The sequence below is a fragment of the Gracilinanus agilis genome, chromosome 3, assembly GCF_016433145.1.
Source record: "Gracilinanus agilis isolate LMUSP501 chromosome 3, AgileGrace, whole genome shotgun sequence".
NCBI lineage: Eukaryota > Metazoa > Chordata > Mammalia > Didelphimorphia > Didelphidae > Gracilinanus > Gracilinanus agilis.
The window spans coordinates 65274248-65291053 of NC_058132.1; positions in this window are offsets into that span (position 1 = coordinate 65274248).

Genomic DNA, 16806 nt, shown 5'->3' on the forward strand with positions numbered 1-16806 from the left:
TTCGAACCCAACCTGTGTAAAATTAAAGTCATCCTTTCCCTTCAGTTTCTCTATTTCTGTTATTGACACCACTCTCACTCACCCAGCTTCTTAACCTCAGAGTCATTTTCATCTCGTTCCCCACCACCCCTTTCTGTGAAGGCCAAGATCTTCCAGTATAATCAGTCGCCAAGTCTCTGGCTCCCATTCCATAATGTATGTAAAATAGCAGCATGGTAACTAGAACACAGTAGGTACTATATAAATGCTAGTTATTATTATTATTAATTATTTCTACTCTGATTGCAACCACCCCAGTTTAGTCCCTTATCTCTTATCTTAAAAAAATTTAATACCTTTTGTTTTTATGTCATGTTTATTTGTAAATCTATTCATTCCTAGAAACCCCATCTTGGTCAACTTTCCCTTATAACATCAGAAAAAATTAAGCAAAACCAACTAGCATGCCAACCACATCTGAAAGTATGACATTCCAGAGTCCCTTCCTTTGCCATTAAAAAAGAAACTCATTTCCCCATTTAAAGTGTTTTAAGATGATTTGTTTTTAATTAAATTTTAATTTGCAAACAAAAATCATCCTCTTCCTTCTTCTTCCCTACTCCTGCCCCCCTACTGAGAAAGCAAGAAGAATAAAGCAAAATAAATAAATAAAACCCCTGCTACAAACATCTATAATAAAGGAAAATACATTTTCCTATTGGCTATGCTTAAATCAATATGTTTCATTCTGTACTCTCAATTCTTTACTTCTATATCTGGAGGTGGTATGTTTCATCATAAGTCCTTAGGAATTGTGGTAGGTCACTGGGTTAATCAGAATTCCCAATATTTCTTTTTCTTTTTTTTTTTTTAATATCTTTTATTTTAAGCAGGCAAGATCAACCTTCTCATCCTCTCACTCTCCCTCACCATTGAAAACAAACCCATTACAAACGTGTATAGTCAATTTCCACTTTGGCCATATCCTAAAAAAGATAAGTCCTTCACCCCTCTTTCAGGAAGTGGATGACATGGTTCCTCATTAGTCGTCTGGAATCCTGGTTAGTTATTATGACTAAAAAGTCAGCACAATAGGGGCAGCTGGGTAGCTCAGTGGATTGAAAGCCAGGCCTAGAGACAGGAGGTCCTAGGTTCAAATCTGGTCTCAGACACTTCCCAGCTATGTGACCCTGGGCAAGTCACTTGATCCCCATTGCCTACCCTTACCAATCTTCCACCTATAAGTCAATACAAAGAAGTTAAGGGTTTAAAATTTAAAAAAAAAAAAACTCACTCTAAAATAGGTGCCTCTACTTTCTCTGCTCTCACTCTCTTCTTAATCTCTTACAGCTCAGCTTCTGATGTCAGCATTGCACTGAAACTATTTTCTCCAAAGTCACCAATGATCTTTTAGTTGCCAACTCCAGTATTTTTCTCCTCAATCTTCATTCTCATTGACCTCTCTGCATCTTTGACACTGTTGATGACTCTCTTCTCTAGTTCACTCTCTTCACTCTACTTTTTTGTGATACCACTCTTTCCTGGTTCTCCTACCTATCAGACTGTTTCTTCTCAGTTTCCTTCGCTGGGGTCCTCATCCAGATCACACTCACCAGCTAAGGACTTTCCCACAGGATTCCATCCCTGGCTCTCTCCTTTTTTCCCTCCTCACTACTTCGCTCGGTGATTTCATCAGCTCCAGTGGATTTAAATGTCATCTCTGTGCTGATGATTCATTCTCAAATCTATCCATCCTGCCCAGCCTTTGCTGACCTCCAGGCTCCCATCTCTAATTGCCTTTCAGATATCTCACACTGGAAGTCTAGGAAACATCTTAAACTCAATATGTCCAAACAGAACTCATTATCTTTCCCCCTAAACCCTTCCTCCCTCCTCTCTGCCCTCCCTGTAGAGGGCAACAACATCCTCCCAGGTTGTCCGCCCCTAGATCCAATCTGTTGCCAAGGTCTATTGATTTTACCTTTGCATCATCTCTTAAATATGCCCTTTTCCCCCTCCTCTGACACTGTCACCACACTGGTAAGGGCCCTCACTCATGTCGTGATTATTGCAATAACCTGTTAGTGAGCCTGCTTACCTCAAGTCTCTCCCCACTTTCAATCTATCCTTCATTCAGCCATTAAAATGATTTTCCTAACATGTAGGTCTCACTATGATATATCGCTCCAATCAACAAACTCCAGTGGCTTCCTCTTGCCAACAGGATCAAATACAAAATCCTGTGTTTGGCATTCATAACTCCACATAACTTGTCCCATCTCCCACCATTTTCTAGTCTTCTTACACCTTTTTCCCTGCCTCACACTCTTTGATCCATTGGCATTGCCCTCCATGTTGTAACCATAAACAAGATACTCTGTCTCTTGGTTCTAGGTATTTTCTCTGGCTCTTCCCCATGCCCAGAATGCTCCTTCTTTATCTCTAGCTCCTGGTTTCCCTGGCCTCCTTCAAGTCCCAGATGAAATCCAGGCTTCCTTAGGAAGCCTTTCTTAATACTTCTATAATTATAGTGTCTTTCCTCTGCTAATTATTTCCTATATTTCTGTCAGAATCAATACTAAGTATTGTTTCCAAGGCAAAAGAATGATAAGGGCTAGACAATTGGGGGTTAAGTGGTTTGCCCAAAATCACACAGCTAGGAAGTGCCTAAAACCAGATTGAGCCCACATCCTTCCATCTCCAGATCTAGCTCTCTATCCACCGAGCTACCTCAATGCCTCCTCTTTCTGATATGTAGCTTGTTTGTACATATTTGCTTATTTCTTGTCTTTCTTGTTAGAACCTCTCAAGGGCAGAAATTATCTTTTGCCTTTTTATATCCTCAACATTTAGCACAGTGCCTGGCACATAAGCACTTAATAAATGTTTATTGATTGACTGACAAATATCTCCCTTAATCTAACCTCCCTCTAATTCTCCCTCTCCTCTTGTCACCCTTTCCTTCCTATTTTCCTGTTGAATGAAATGTACTCCTATAGCCAACTCTGTGTGTGTGTGTGTGTGTGTGTGTGTGTGTGTGTGTGTGTGTGCGCGTATTCTTCCTTTTTTAAATAATTCAGAAGAGAGTAAGGTTCAAGTGTCAGTCACTCCTTTCACCCCATCTTCCTTTTTTGGTTGCAGATACTGGCCTACTCTGATTATTTGATATATTTTTATATAGTGATATAGTTTTCCCAAAATCTGATTGCTGCCTCCTTGGTCTGAGCTCTATAAATGCTTGACCTAGGATGGGATCTGTGCAAAAATAAATTGCTGCACTCTGCTGCTATCAGCCAGCTGGAAAGTTATATTGTTCAGAGTAACAAAATTGTAGGTTTCCCTTTAGTCTGGGATTCCTGCCCCTGGTTATCCCTCTGCAGGCTGAGTTAGGTGCTGGAAGCTAGACCTTGTTCTGGGCCAGAGATCTGAGTCCCACCACCACAGCTGTTGCTGCTTCTGCTGTGGCCACTAACTTCTGAACTCCCTCCTTTCTCAGTATACCCCACCAGAGTCTCCCTAACCAGAATGCCATTCCCCTATAGCTGGTTTCCATCTCAATCTTAATTGAATCTGTGAAATGAAAGCAGGTAGTGGGACCTGTCTCCACTGCAGTGCCCAAGTACAGATCTGGGGTATCCCATTTTAGGTTTCACACCTTCTCTTGTCCTGGTGCACAGTCTCTCCTGGGGCAATGGAGCCTTCCCTACATAATGTGCTCCTGGCTTGATTGGTCACCAATGTCTACACACCTCCCTGTCTATGTCCCTCTGCTGACCTGGGCTATTCACATGATCTTTTTGGTTTTTTTTTCCTGGATTTCCCCATCAAGATTTGATCAGGTGTGTTTTTTAGATTTGTGTGCAGGAATTTGTGATTTGGAGCTCATAGTGTTGCTTCCTATCATTCCACCATCTTGGTTACACCCTTCCTCTTACCCCACCCACCCTTACTCCAAAGGGAAGATTGCTCATTATAATTACATAACAGTCAGATTGGTTTTCTTTTTCTTTTGGTTTATATTGTTGTCGGCTTTAAGCGTGGCAGCTAGGTGATGCAGTAGATAGAGAACCAGATCTGGAATTAGGAAGACCAGAGTTCAAATCTAGCCTCAGACACTTACTAAATGTGTGATTCTGGGCAAGTCACTTAAAACCTGTTTGCCTCAGTTTCCTCATCTGTAAAATGAGCTGGAGAAGGAAATGGCAAATCACTCCAGTATATTTACCAAGAAAATTCCAAATAGGGTAATGAAGAATCAGCTACTACAACAACAAAGGCATTATTTACAGTGATTTTCCTTCACTACATGAGTTTATAGAAGTCTTCTAATGCTTCTCTGAATTCTTTATACTTCATTCTTTTTTTCTTTTTTTAACCTTTACCTTCTGTCTTATAATCAATGCTGTGTATTGGACCTGGCTCTCTATCCACTGAGCCACTCAGTTATCCCTAGGCCTTTTTTATTGAGTGAGGTTTCTCTGCTACTCATATACCCCTAACCCTTCCTTCATATCTGTATATTCTTCTCATATACCTCATATATGAGAAGTAGCAAATTCCACCTCCTTCTTCCTCTTTTCTATGCTAGTGTATTCCTGTTTTTACCCTCTCAGGCAGCAGAGCAGTAAGAACTAGACAATGGGGGTTAAGTGACTTACCCAGGATTACATAGCTAGGAAATGTCTGAGACCAGATTTGAACCCAGGATCTCTGATCTCTAGGCCTGACTCTCAATTCACTGAGCCATCTAATTGCCCCTTACTTCACTCTTTATGGTGCAATATTACATTACATTCCTGTGCCACCATTTTTTTTTTTTTTGCCATTCTCCATTAATTAGAAATATATTTTATTATGATTTTTTAAAAAGAGTTGCTGTGAATAGGATCATAGATTCAGAGTTGAAAGGAATCTTAAAACTCATGAAATCCAACCCCATTATTTTATAGATGAGGAAATAGACAGAGAAGTGACTTGTCCAGTGTCAAACAGGAGTCTAAGAAGGGTATTTGACCCTGGATATTTCTGACTTCAAGTCCAATATCCTATCTACCATGCCTATCTTGATCTATAGCTCTTGTCTCTTTTCATATAAATTATTACATGAGCCTCAGCTGACTCACCTACATATATGATAAGGCTATGAGTTAAAGTTGGAAGAGTGGTTGGAGGTCAATCTAGTCTCATTCCTTAACTTTATAGAAGATAAAACTGAATTCCAAAGAGGCAAAATGGCACAGACTCATCAGAAGCAAAGAGCAGTCTTTTTGGTCATCCTACTGCCTATTATGCTACTAGGGCCATCCTACTTCTAGATTATAAATTGCAAAGAAAGTGCTAGTCTTACCTGATAGAGGGAGTTTCCTTACTAGGGACTTTCCTATGATAAGGAAGTTTCAGACCCAGTAACTATCCCTATTCTGCCCACTCTTGAATAAGAAAACCTTTGGAGACTCCTGATATGTAGATGAGAGAAGGAGAGTCTTCTGACCTCCTCCGCAGCATTAGGGTTGACTTCAAAATAACAAGCCTAAGGGGGTTGAATGACCTCCCCAGGGACCCTCAGCTAGAAAGTGTATGAGTTTAACTTTGAATCCAGGATCTCCCATCTCTGGACCTGGCTCTCTAACCAATGAGCCACTTAGATATCCCTAGACCATTTTTGTTGAGTGAGGTTCCTCTTTCTACCCATGTACCCCCATCCCTTCCTCCATATCTGTATAGTCTTCTCATATACCCCATATATGAGAAGTAACAAGTTCCACCACCTTCTTCCTCTTTTCTATGCTAGCATATTCCTGAAAGGAAAGAAAGAAAGAAAGAAAGAGAGAGAGAGAGAGAGAGAGAGAAAGAAAGAGAGAGAGAAAGAAAGAGAGAAAGAAAGAAAGAGAGGGAGGGAGGAAAGAAGGAAGAAGGAAGGAAGGAAGGAAGGAAGGAAGGAATGAAGGAAGGAATGAAGGAAGGAAGGAAGGAAGGAAGGAAAGAAGGAAAGAAGGAAGGAAGGAAAGAAGGAAAGAAGGGAGGGAGGGAAAGAGGAAGGAAGGAAACCCTTATAACAAATGTGCATTCTGACAGAAGTAATTCCCACATTGGCCACATCCAAAAATGTAGGTCTCATACTGCATTTTAACTCCATAGGAAGAAGTGGTTGAGCATTTTTGATTGTTTTAAATTAAGTTTATAATTGCATTGATCAAAGTTCAAAAATCATTCAAGGTTGTTTTTCTTTACAATGTTATTGTCATAAATTATTCTCTTATTTCTCACTTTCATCTGCATCCATTCATAAAGTTCTGGACAAAACTGTCCATTTCATCGTTTTGTATGATACAATAATATTTCATTACATTGATATGCCATAATTTATCTATTCCCCAATGTTTGGGTACTTCTTTAGTTTTCATTCATTGGCTACTACTAAGAAAGTGGCTATAAATATTGTTATATTCAAACTCTGAGAATTGTTAGTCTCACCTTGATTGACAGGTGAAGACAGTTGGAGACTTTAGAATGTTCCCAGAGGCTGTGAGGATAGGGCAAAGGCGGTTGGCCTGAGAGTATAAATACCCCTAACAGCCATCTGGGAGGGGTCTTTGGTCTTTGGGCCTTTTGATTTGATCCTTGGCCTTTGACCATTGATCTTTGATCTTGGGTCTTGGAGCATTGATCTGTGGATCCCTGACTGTGGGTCATTGGTTCTTCCTGAATCTCCCTAGATCTTTAGGCATTTGAATCATCATTAGCTATTTAGGCATCTAGGCCGGGGTGGTGAACAGGAGGAAGGGAGGTGAAGAAGAAGACGGAGGTAAGGGTGGATATTTCCTGAAGGCTGTCAAGGCTGACATATCACAAACTGATAATAAGGAAGCTGAGAGAAATCACAATATCTGTACCAACCAAGCAGATTGCCCTCTCTGGTTTGGCAGTGGCCAAGCTGAACCAGAGGAGTGTGAAATCAATAGTTCCAGCTTTACTGAAACAACAGCCTCCAGTCCTGAGGGATTATTGATCATAGATATTAGTGTGACAGGGTCGCCTATTCCCAATCCATTCCTGATTATTCCTTTCCCTATTTAAGATCAATAGATAAAGTTTCATTAAGTACCTTCCTGAGTGGTCATTATATCACCACCCTTGGGGAGGGAGCAACAAAGTCAGATGAAAATGTGATCCAAGGCTAATTAAAGCCCAATATTAATAATCAATCCAGGGGGCAGCTGGGTAGCTCAGTGGAGTAAGAGTCAGGCCTAGAGACATGAGGTCCTAGGTTCAAACCCAGCCTCAGCCACTTCCCAGCTGTGTGACCCTGGGCAAGTCACTTGACCCCCATTGCCCACCCTTACCAATCTTCCACCTATGAGACAATACACCAAAGTACAAGGGTTTAAAAAAAATAATTAATCCAACCCAGGTGGGACCTGAAAGGGTTACCCATCCACCAGACCATTAAGGGTCCTGCCTGGGCACTGTTATTTAGAATAGAGGAATTATATCATCCAGCAAGGGTGATTGAGTTGGTGTTTCCCCAGTCACCAGCTACCTAGGGAAATACAAAGACACAGCTTCCCTAACCAATATCCCCTAGAAGTATAGTAGTATCAGAGTCCTATTTTCTTTATAACAATATTTATATACATATGGATGCTTTTTATCTTTCTTTGATATCTGATCTTATATTTTAGATCAAAATGTATGCATAGTTTAGTGACTCTTGGTATAGTTCCAAATTGCTTTCCAGAATGCCTGGACCAATATACAGTTCTATTCCAATTAATGGAATAGGCAGAACCAAGATAGAAGAGTAAAGGCAGAGGTTCACCTGAACTTACCCAAATTCTCCTCTAGACAACTTTAAAATAATGCCTCAAAACAAATTTTGAAGTGATGGAACAATGATAGAATGAAACAATTTTCTAGCACAAGACAACTTAGAAAGTAGGCAAGACAAGTTTGTCTCATTGGGGTTAGAATAGAAACAATCCAGTGCAGACCATGCCCCCAGGAAGCCAGGCTCAGAGATAGGCGGTCCTGGGTTCAAATCTATCCTCAGAAAGTTTCTAACTGAGCAAGTTACTTAATCCTCATTGCCTTAGCCATTACTGCTCTTCTGCCTTTGAACCAATATATAGTATTGATTCTAAGACAGAAGGTAAGAGTTAAAAAAAAAAAAAACATATTATAGCCAAATTCCAGTACTCCCAGGTCAAAGGGGAAATATTGTAGGCATTAAGAAAGAAAAAATTCAAATATCATGGAGCCATAATCAGCAGCATAACACAAAATTTAGCAGTTCCTATATTAAAGAACTGGAGGGCTTAAAATATAGTATTCTGGAGGGGAAAGGAACCAGGATTGCAACCAAGAATCATTTATCCAGAAAAACTGAGTATCATCTGTCAGAGAAAAAATGGAGTTTAATGAAATAGAGGATTTTCAAGCATTCCTGATGAAAATTTTCTCTCTCATTTTCTCCTCTTCCTGATTAAAAATTTTTATTTTCAAATACAAGACTCAAAAGAAAGATAGAAAAATAAGAAAGGGGATCCACAAGGGATTTAATAAGGTTAAATTGTTTACATTCCTACATGGGAAGGAAGATAGTACTTGTAACTAAGAACTTTATCATTATTAGAACAATTAAAAGGAGAATACATAGTCAGAGGGCATGAATGTGAATTAACTTTGATGAAATGATGTCCAAAAAGATAAAAATGATGGGGTGAGAAAGAGGAATGCACTGGGAGAATTGGGAAAGAGAGCCAGAATAGAATGAGTTATCTCACATAAAAGAGTCATGAAAGAGCATGTACAGTGGTAGGGAAGATGGTTGGAGATGACTGACAATGCTTGATCCTTACTCTCATCAAAATTGGCTCAAAGAGAGAATAACATATATACTCCATTGGGCAAAGAAATATATCTTACCCTACATGGAAGTAGGAAGAGAGGGAAGAGGGGGGACTCATAGAAGTGGGGGACAGATTGGGGGATTTGGTGTCAGAGACAAAACATTTTTGAGGGACAGGGTGAAAGAAGAAATAAATGGGGGGGAAATAGGATTGAGATAAATTCATGGTTAATAATAATTAAATGTATAAAATCTCGTACCATATACTAAGTAAGATGGACACATGATTTAGACATAAAAGGTGATACCTTAAACAGGTTAGAGGAGCATTGAATAGTTTACCTGTCAGATATATGGATAAGAGAAGACTATATGAAAAGCAAGAGATAGAGAGCATTACTGGCCATAAAAATGGATAATTTTGATATGTTAAGCTAAAAAGGTTTTGTATAAACAAAGGAAGGAAAGCAGAAAACTGGGAGGGAGGGGATTTATGGCAAATTTCTCTGATAAAGGCCTCGTTTCTCAAATATATAGAGAACTGAGTTAAATTTATAAGAATACAAGTTATTCTTCAATTGATAAATGGTCAAAGGATACAAACAAACAATTTTCAGATGAAGAGATCAAAACTAACTATAATCATCAGCAAAAATGTCCTAAATATCTTAAAAAAAAAAAAACCCTTACCTTCCACCTTAGGATCCATACCATGTATTAATAAGTTCTAAGGATTCGGAAGATTGGTATGGGTTAGGTAATGGGGGTTAAGCGACTTGCTCAGGGTCACACAGCTAAGGAAGTGTCTGAGGTCAGACTTGAACCCAGGACCTTCAGCCTTTAGGCCTGGCTCTCAATCCATGGAGCTATCTAGCTACCCATCTAAATGATTCAAGATTAGAGAAATGCAAATGAAAACAACTCCTATCAGATTGGCTAATACGACAGAAAAAGAAATGACAAATGTTGGAGCAGATGCTGTCTCTCATGCAGGTATCCATCCAGGCAGGAAGTCATCTTGGTCAACCCTTCCTGTTACCACTTAGGAGTAAGTATCTCCTTTCACAGTTCATAGTTCATTCCCCACAGCACCCAAAGATTCAGGCACTCAGTATGTTTTGATGATGAAGATTTTTAATAGTGTACAATAAAATGCAAAGGTCCTTTCCGGGAGAAGGGGAACAAGCATTTGTATAGTTCTTATTATGTGCCAGGCACAGTGCTACCCACTTTACAAATAGTATCTCAGTTGAGCCTCAGAACAGCCCTGGGAGGTTGGTGCTATTATTATCCCCATTTTACAGTTGAGGAAACTGAGGCAGTAGGCGGTGAAGGGGACGATTCCAAGGACGCACAACTAGTAAGTCTCTAGAACTCTGGTCTTCCCGACTCCAGACCCAAGGCTCTATCCTGGGTACCACCTAGCTGCTTCATGCTGCTTTCAATAGCTAGCTGTGCTGCAAGTGCACAAGAGGTGTGTGCCGTGGATACCAGAGCTCAGATCATCATCATAGGTGGCATTAGACACAGCTTTGATGCTCTCTGAGCAAGTCCATTGGAATGCTCCAGGAGGACCCGCTGGCTCTCTTGCTGCACGTGCCTGTGTTGTATCTGTCTCAGCCTTTGCTGCTATGGTCTCAGAAGCAGAGGGACCAAGAAGAGAGAAGCCAAGCACAGCCACTGTCCTTTTAATCCTGGTGCACCAACTCCTGCCGTCACAGAAGGGAGCGTCATCACTCTCCCAGAGGGGAACCCAATTCCTTTTGTGCGCCAAGATCATCAGACACTAGGCTGCCAGCTGCCAGCTGCTTTCTTTGTGCATCATTTCCTCAAGCCCAGAGGAAAAGGATTCAAAGAAATAAACCGCAGGGCAAACTCTCTTTGACTACAAATAAATACAGTGTCAGAGCTAGGAGAGGCTTTAAAACAGAGAATGTCAGAACTGGGAGGGATCTCGGAACACGGAATGGCAGAGCTGGAACTAACTTTAGAACACAGAATGTCAGAGCTAAGAGGAATCTTAGAACAGAGAATGTCAGAGCTGGGAGAGACCTTAGAACACAGAATGTCAGAGCTAGAAGGGCCCTTAGAACACAACATTTCATAGCTGGAACTAACTTTAGAACATAGAATGCCATAGTCGGGAGGGATCTTAGAACAGAGATTATCAGAGCTGGGAGAGACCTAAGAATACAGAATGTCAAAGCTGGGAGAGATCTTAGAACACAGAATATCAGAACTGGGAAAGCAATCAGAACCCAGAATGTCAGAGCTAGAACTAACTTTAGAACCCAGAATGTCAGAGCTGGGAGGGACCTCAGAACCCAGAATGTCAGAGTTGGAACTAACTTTAGAACATGGAATATCAGAGCTGGAAGGGTCTTTAGAACAGAAGACATCAAAGCTAGGAAGGTCCCTAGAACACAGAATGTTCGAGTTAAGAGGACTTCAGAGATATTTTTAACTAAAACCCTCATTTTACACATGAATACGTGACCCAAGGGGAAAGTGATTTGTTCAAATTCATGTGTCAAGTTAGCAATAGAACCAGAAATAGAACCCAGGTCCTATAAATTATTAGTCCCCTGATGCTCTTTGGACTAAAATAATTAGCATCTCCCTGGACACAGGGAGGGTGAAAGGATCATTCCTTCCTCCCTTAGGAACTGATATGAACAATAATGAGTTCTGCTGACTTCCTCCAACATCCAGGACATTACAAAAAAGCCTCTTAAGACAATTCAAACTGGAAGACCTTTGTCCTTTACTCATAATTCATGAGAGGGACAAATGATGTAATCAGACAGAATCCAGCAATTATTAGAAAGTATTGTGAAGACCTGGTTGAAAAGAAAAAAAGTAATGTCTTGGGCCCAGGTCAGGCTTTATCATTGCTTCCTATTAAAGAAAGAACCTTTGAGAGTGAAAAGCAAGTTTGAGATAAGTAAATTGTATGCCATAGTGGGATCTGATGATCTGAGCTATGTGGGCTTTTGGTCAAGAATAGAGTACATCTAAGGAAGATTGGTAAAAATATATTTGAGGGGCAGCCAGGTGGCTCAGTGGATAGAAACCAGGCCTAAAGGTCTTGGGTTCAAAGATCTTCAAAATAAAAATAATAACAAGAATTGGGAAGTATCTGATCTCAGACACTTCCTAGCTGTATGACCCTGGGCAAGTCACTTAACCCCCATTGCCTGGTCCTTACTGCTCTTATGCCTTGGAACTAATACATAGTATTGATTCTAAGATAGAAGGTCAGGGTTTGGCTTTTTAAAATGTATTTGCCTGAAATCTTTTCAATCTGATCAAGGGGACTTCAAATTCAAATGGAAGGAGAGTAAAGAAACTCTCTATGCATGTAAAACACAGAGCTTCTGCACACACAAGCCTGCTGCAACACTCCCTGAGGTTGGAGGCATTCTATAGGACAGCACCAACATAAAACCATAACTTATGAGCCTCCCTACAATTACTAGCCTATCGAAAGATGTACTGGTTCAAAGCAAAAGACAGATAATCACATAGACTAGTGTAAATTTAGGATTTTAAGACAAAAGACTTGCAAAAATCTTAAAGAGACTTTTTTTTTAAACCCTTGTACTTTGGTGTATTGTCTCATAGGTGGAAGAGTGGTAAGGGTGGGCAATGGGGGTCAAGTGACTTGCCCAGGGTCACACAGCTGGGGAGTGGCTGAGGCCGGGTTTGAACCTAGGACCTCCTGTCTCTAGGCCTGACTCTCACTCCACTGAGCTACCCAGCTGCCCCCTTAAAGAGACTTTTAAAGTAAGAGACAAAAAAAAAAATGCTTTTTCTCTCCATTCTTCTTTCAATTGTTTTTCATTTATTTCTGACTCTTCATGACCCCATTTGGGATTTTCTTGGCAAAGATAATAGAGTGGTTTGCTATTTCCCTCTGAAAAGTGGATCTTTTCGGATGAGGAAATTGAGGCAAACAGGGTTAAGTGACTTGCCCAGAGTCACACCACTAGTATATGTCGAAGGTCACATTTGAACTCAGCTCTTCCTAACTCCAGGCTCAGCAATCTCTCCATGTGCTACTTACCTGCCCCTTCTGCCCGTGAAATATATTTTCTCACAGGTCATCAGGCCACCAGTGAGGGAAGACACACGCGTATAGAGACTCTATGTGGCCGAAGGACCCATGTGGAAATGACATAAACTCCAAGAATATGTGTGTCCCGATAATCTGCTTGGAGAATGACACACAGGTCAGGAACACTGTTAGATATAGCACATACACGAAGGGCACACAAGTTCACATAGCCAAGTGCTTGGCAAATATCATCCCATTGGACCCTCACAACAACCCTGGGAGGCAGGTGCTATTATTACCCCTATTTTACAATTGAGGAAACTGAGGCAAATAGACATTAAGGGACTTGTCCAGAGCCACACAGACAGTAAGTGCCTGAAGCTGGATTTGAACCCGGGTCTTCCTGACTCTGGGTCTAGCACTCTATACTGCCTAGACACACCTATAAGGCACAGAGCTTTTAACATCCTCTGGTGGTGACATCATGGATTTTTTTTTTTTTGCATGGAATGACATCCTCTCTATTGAACATTACATCTTGAAAAGTAGAATGGAAAACTAGAAAATTCACTGGATTTGGAGAAAAAGGACATTCCACCTCTGCTTCTTACTACCCAAGTGCCTTTAGAAAAGTCAGTTAACCTCTTTGTGCCTCTGTTTCTTTATCTGTAAGATGGACTAAATGATCCCTGAGGTCGCATCTAAGTATAACTGTGTTCCTGGGGTTCTAGGCTCTCCTGGGTGCTTTCTGCTGCCACCTGCTGGACTTCCGCTGTTCAGAGTGTTCAGGACCCTGGGTATCCTCTGGACTCCTCTAGAACCTCCTCTGACTCCCTCCATCTAACTTTCCTCTGAGTTACGATCAGGAGTCCCTGTTAGTTTTCGTAAGACCTCATGATCCTAACAAACCTCCCAAGGGTCACACTTTAGCTAGATAAATGTCTGAGGGGAAAAGAACTCTCAACAGAAGTTCCCTTCCCCATCTTGCCTCTTCTGTTTCTTGAAAATCACAGGGAATGGCCTGGGCCAAGAAGACTGCAGAAAGAGAACCTCACCCAGCCCCTCAACAACAAAAAGCATTGCCTTTTAAGGCTGTCTTTTGGCTAGCACAAAATAAGTGGTCTCTCTGTGTGTCTCTGTCAAACTAGACAACACAAAACACCAGGTAGCACATGGTAAAAAAAATTATTAAAATGGACCAGAGGAGGGGCAGCTGGGTAGCTCAGTGGAGTGAGAGTCAGGCCTAGAGACAGGAGGTCCTAGGTTCAAACCCGGCCTCAGCCACTTCCCAGCTGTGTGACCCTGGGCAAGTCACTTGACCCCCATTGCCCACCCTTACCATTCTTCCACCTATGATACAATACACCAAAGTACAAGGGTTTAAAAAAAAATGGGCCAGAGGAGAGCTGTCAATAAAAGCCATTGCCTTGAATATCAATGCACTAATGCAAAAAGTGTGGGGAATAAACAAAGTGAATCAGCCAGCCTAAAATAAAGAGAGAAATTCATAGCACCAAGAATTGGTTGGCTGGGAGTAATGACAGTTGTTCCTCCTTCGTTTCTGAGGACGACCAGTGACATCACAGGGCGATGTCTTGATTTGTGAATGGATTGGATTTAAGTGAGGCAAAGTTGCATGACATCATCAGCTTCACTCTCTCTTCCAGAGTCATCCAAATCCAGTGGCAAGACAAAAGTCAGAAGTCTGGAGCACTGGGGATGACTGGGATGTAGGGGATGACTTTGGTATCTTCAATGTCTCATAAGGCTCCAAGAACACCACAGAGCCTGCTCCAGCCACTTTCATGGCTGTAACATAGCTATGGAAGGATACACCTTATTCAAAAGAAAACCACACGTTAAAGGAACAATTGATTTTCTTTATTTATATTTTATTTTTTAAGTTTTTCATTTTTTCTAATTTTAATTTTATTTTTTTAGATTTTAACTTTATTTTATTCCAGTAATAAATTTACACATAAGTTTTCCAAGGTTACATGATTTATGTTGTCTTCTTCCCCTCTCCTGGAGTTAACAAGCAATGCCACTGGGTTGTACATGAATTATCTCTCAAAACCTGTTTCCATACAGAAGAAAAACATATGACTGATCACATGGTTCAATGGAGCTATGATTAGGGATGTTGACTTTAAACGATCACTCTATTGCAAATATTAATAATATGGAAATAGGTCTTGATCAATGATACACGTAAAACCCAGTGGAATTGTGCGTCGGCTCTGGGGGTGGGGGAAGGAAGGGAGGGAAAGAACGTGAATCATGGAACCATGGAAAAATATTCCAAATCAATTAAATAAATAAAGATTTAAAAAAAAAACTTGTTTCCATATAATTCATTTTTGTAAGAGAGTAATCTGACAAAACCAAAATCCCAAAACACATACCCATATAAACAAGTGATAGATTATATGTTTTCATCTGCATTCTAACTCCAACAGTTCTTTCTCTGGAGGTAGATAGCATTTTTTTTTCATAAGTCCCTCAGAATTGTCCTAGATCATTATATTGCTGTTAGTGGCAAAGTCTATACCACAATGTTTCAGTTATTGTGTATAATGTTCTCCTGGTTCTGCTTTATTTGTTTATTTAAAAAAACAAAAACAAAAACAACCCTTATTTACCTTCTGTCTTAGAATCCAGACAAAGTACCAGTTCCAAGGCAGAAGAAGGGTAAGGGTTAGTCATTTAGGGTTAAGTGACTTGTCCAGGGCCACACAAGTAAGAAGTATCTGAGACTAGGATTCAATCTGGGATCACCCATCTCCAGCCCTGGCTCTCTATCCACCTAACCACCCCTGGAACAATTGGTTTTAGAAAAAATACTCAAGCATGAAAAATGAACCGTCCTAGGGAAATATGGAGAGAATTGTTAAATGAGGATTAGGGGAGAAAGACATAACATTAATATTGTCATGGACATGCTATAGACTCGCTGGACAGAAGGAGGAAATAAACAAGGAGGTTGGGAAACAGAGCCCAAGGCTAGTACGAAGACATGACACAGCTCTGATGGGGATCCTTAGCTCTCTGGACCCACGCTGAAGCTGTCTTGGTTACAAAATCAAACTAATTGATAAGTTCTTGGCTTGTTTTTCATGATCACAAAGCCTCAGAGTCTTCCTCCTTCTGGCCAAGCAGAACCAATCTGATCTGTGTTACAAGGGACAGCCCTTTGGATACTTGAAGACAACTATCATGTTCCCCCAAAGCCTTCTCTTCTTCATCCTAAACATGCCCAGCTCCTCCAGCTCCTCTCACTCATCTTCATGTTGGAAAACGTTGATGGCCTTCACCATGCCTTCCTCTGGACAAGACTGTCAATGCTGTTCTTCAAATGCTGTGTTCAGAACTGAGCACCATTCTCTAGCTCTGGCCCTCCAGAGACCAAGTACACATGGCTATTACCTCCAATTATGCCCTAATCCTGGACTCAAGGCACTTAATTCTTCAAAAAGGAGGCAACAAGGAAGAGGAAGCAACAAGGTGGAAGGCTACAGGGGAACCTGGTTCTGGCTAATAAGGATGAACTAGGTTGTCAAGTTAAAACAACAGGAAGTTTGGTAAGAAGCTAAGAATCTTTATTAGCCTTTGGGATGGAGAAAAAGGAAGCTGGATATAATCTGACATGCATCATACATTTCTGGAGAGTTGATTTCAAAGAGTTCAGAAAAAGCATACATATTGTGGCCAAATTAAAAAAAAATGTAAACCCTCACCTTCCTTCTTAGACACAATACTGTGTATTGGTTCCAAGGAAGAAGAGTGATAAGGGTAGGCAATGGGGGTTAAGTGACTTGCCCAGGGTCACACAGCTAGGAAGTGTCTGAGGCCATATATGAATCCAGAACCTCCTATCTCTAGGCCTGGCTCTCCATCCACTGAGCCATCTAGTTGCCCTTTA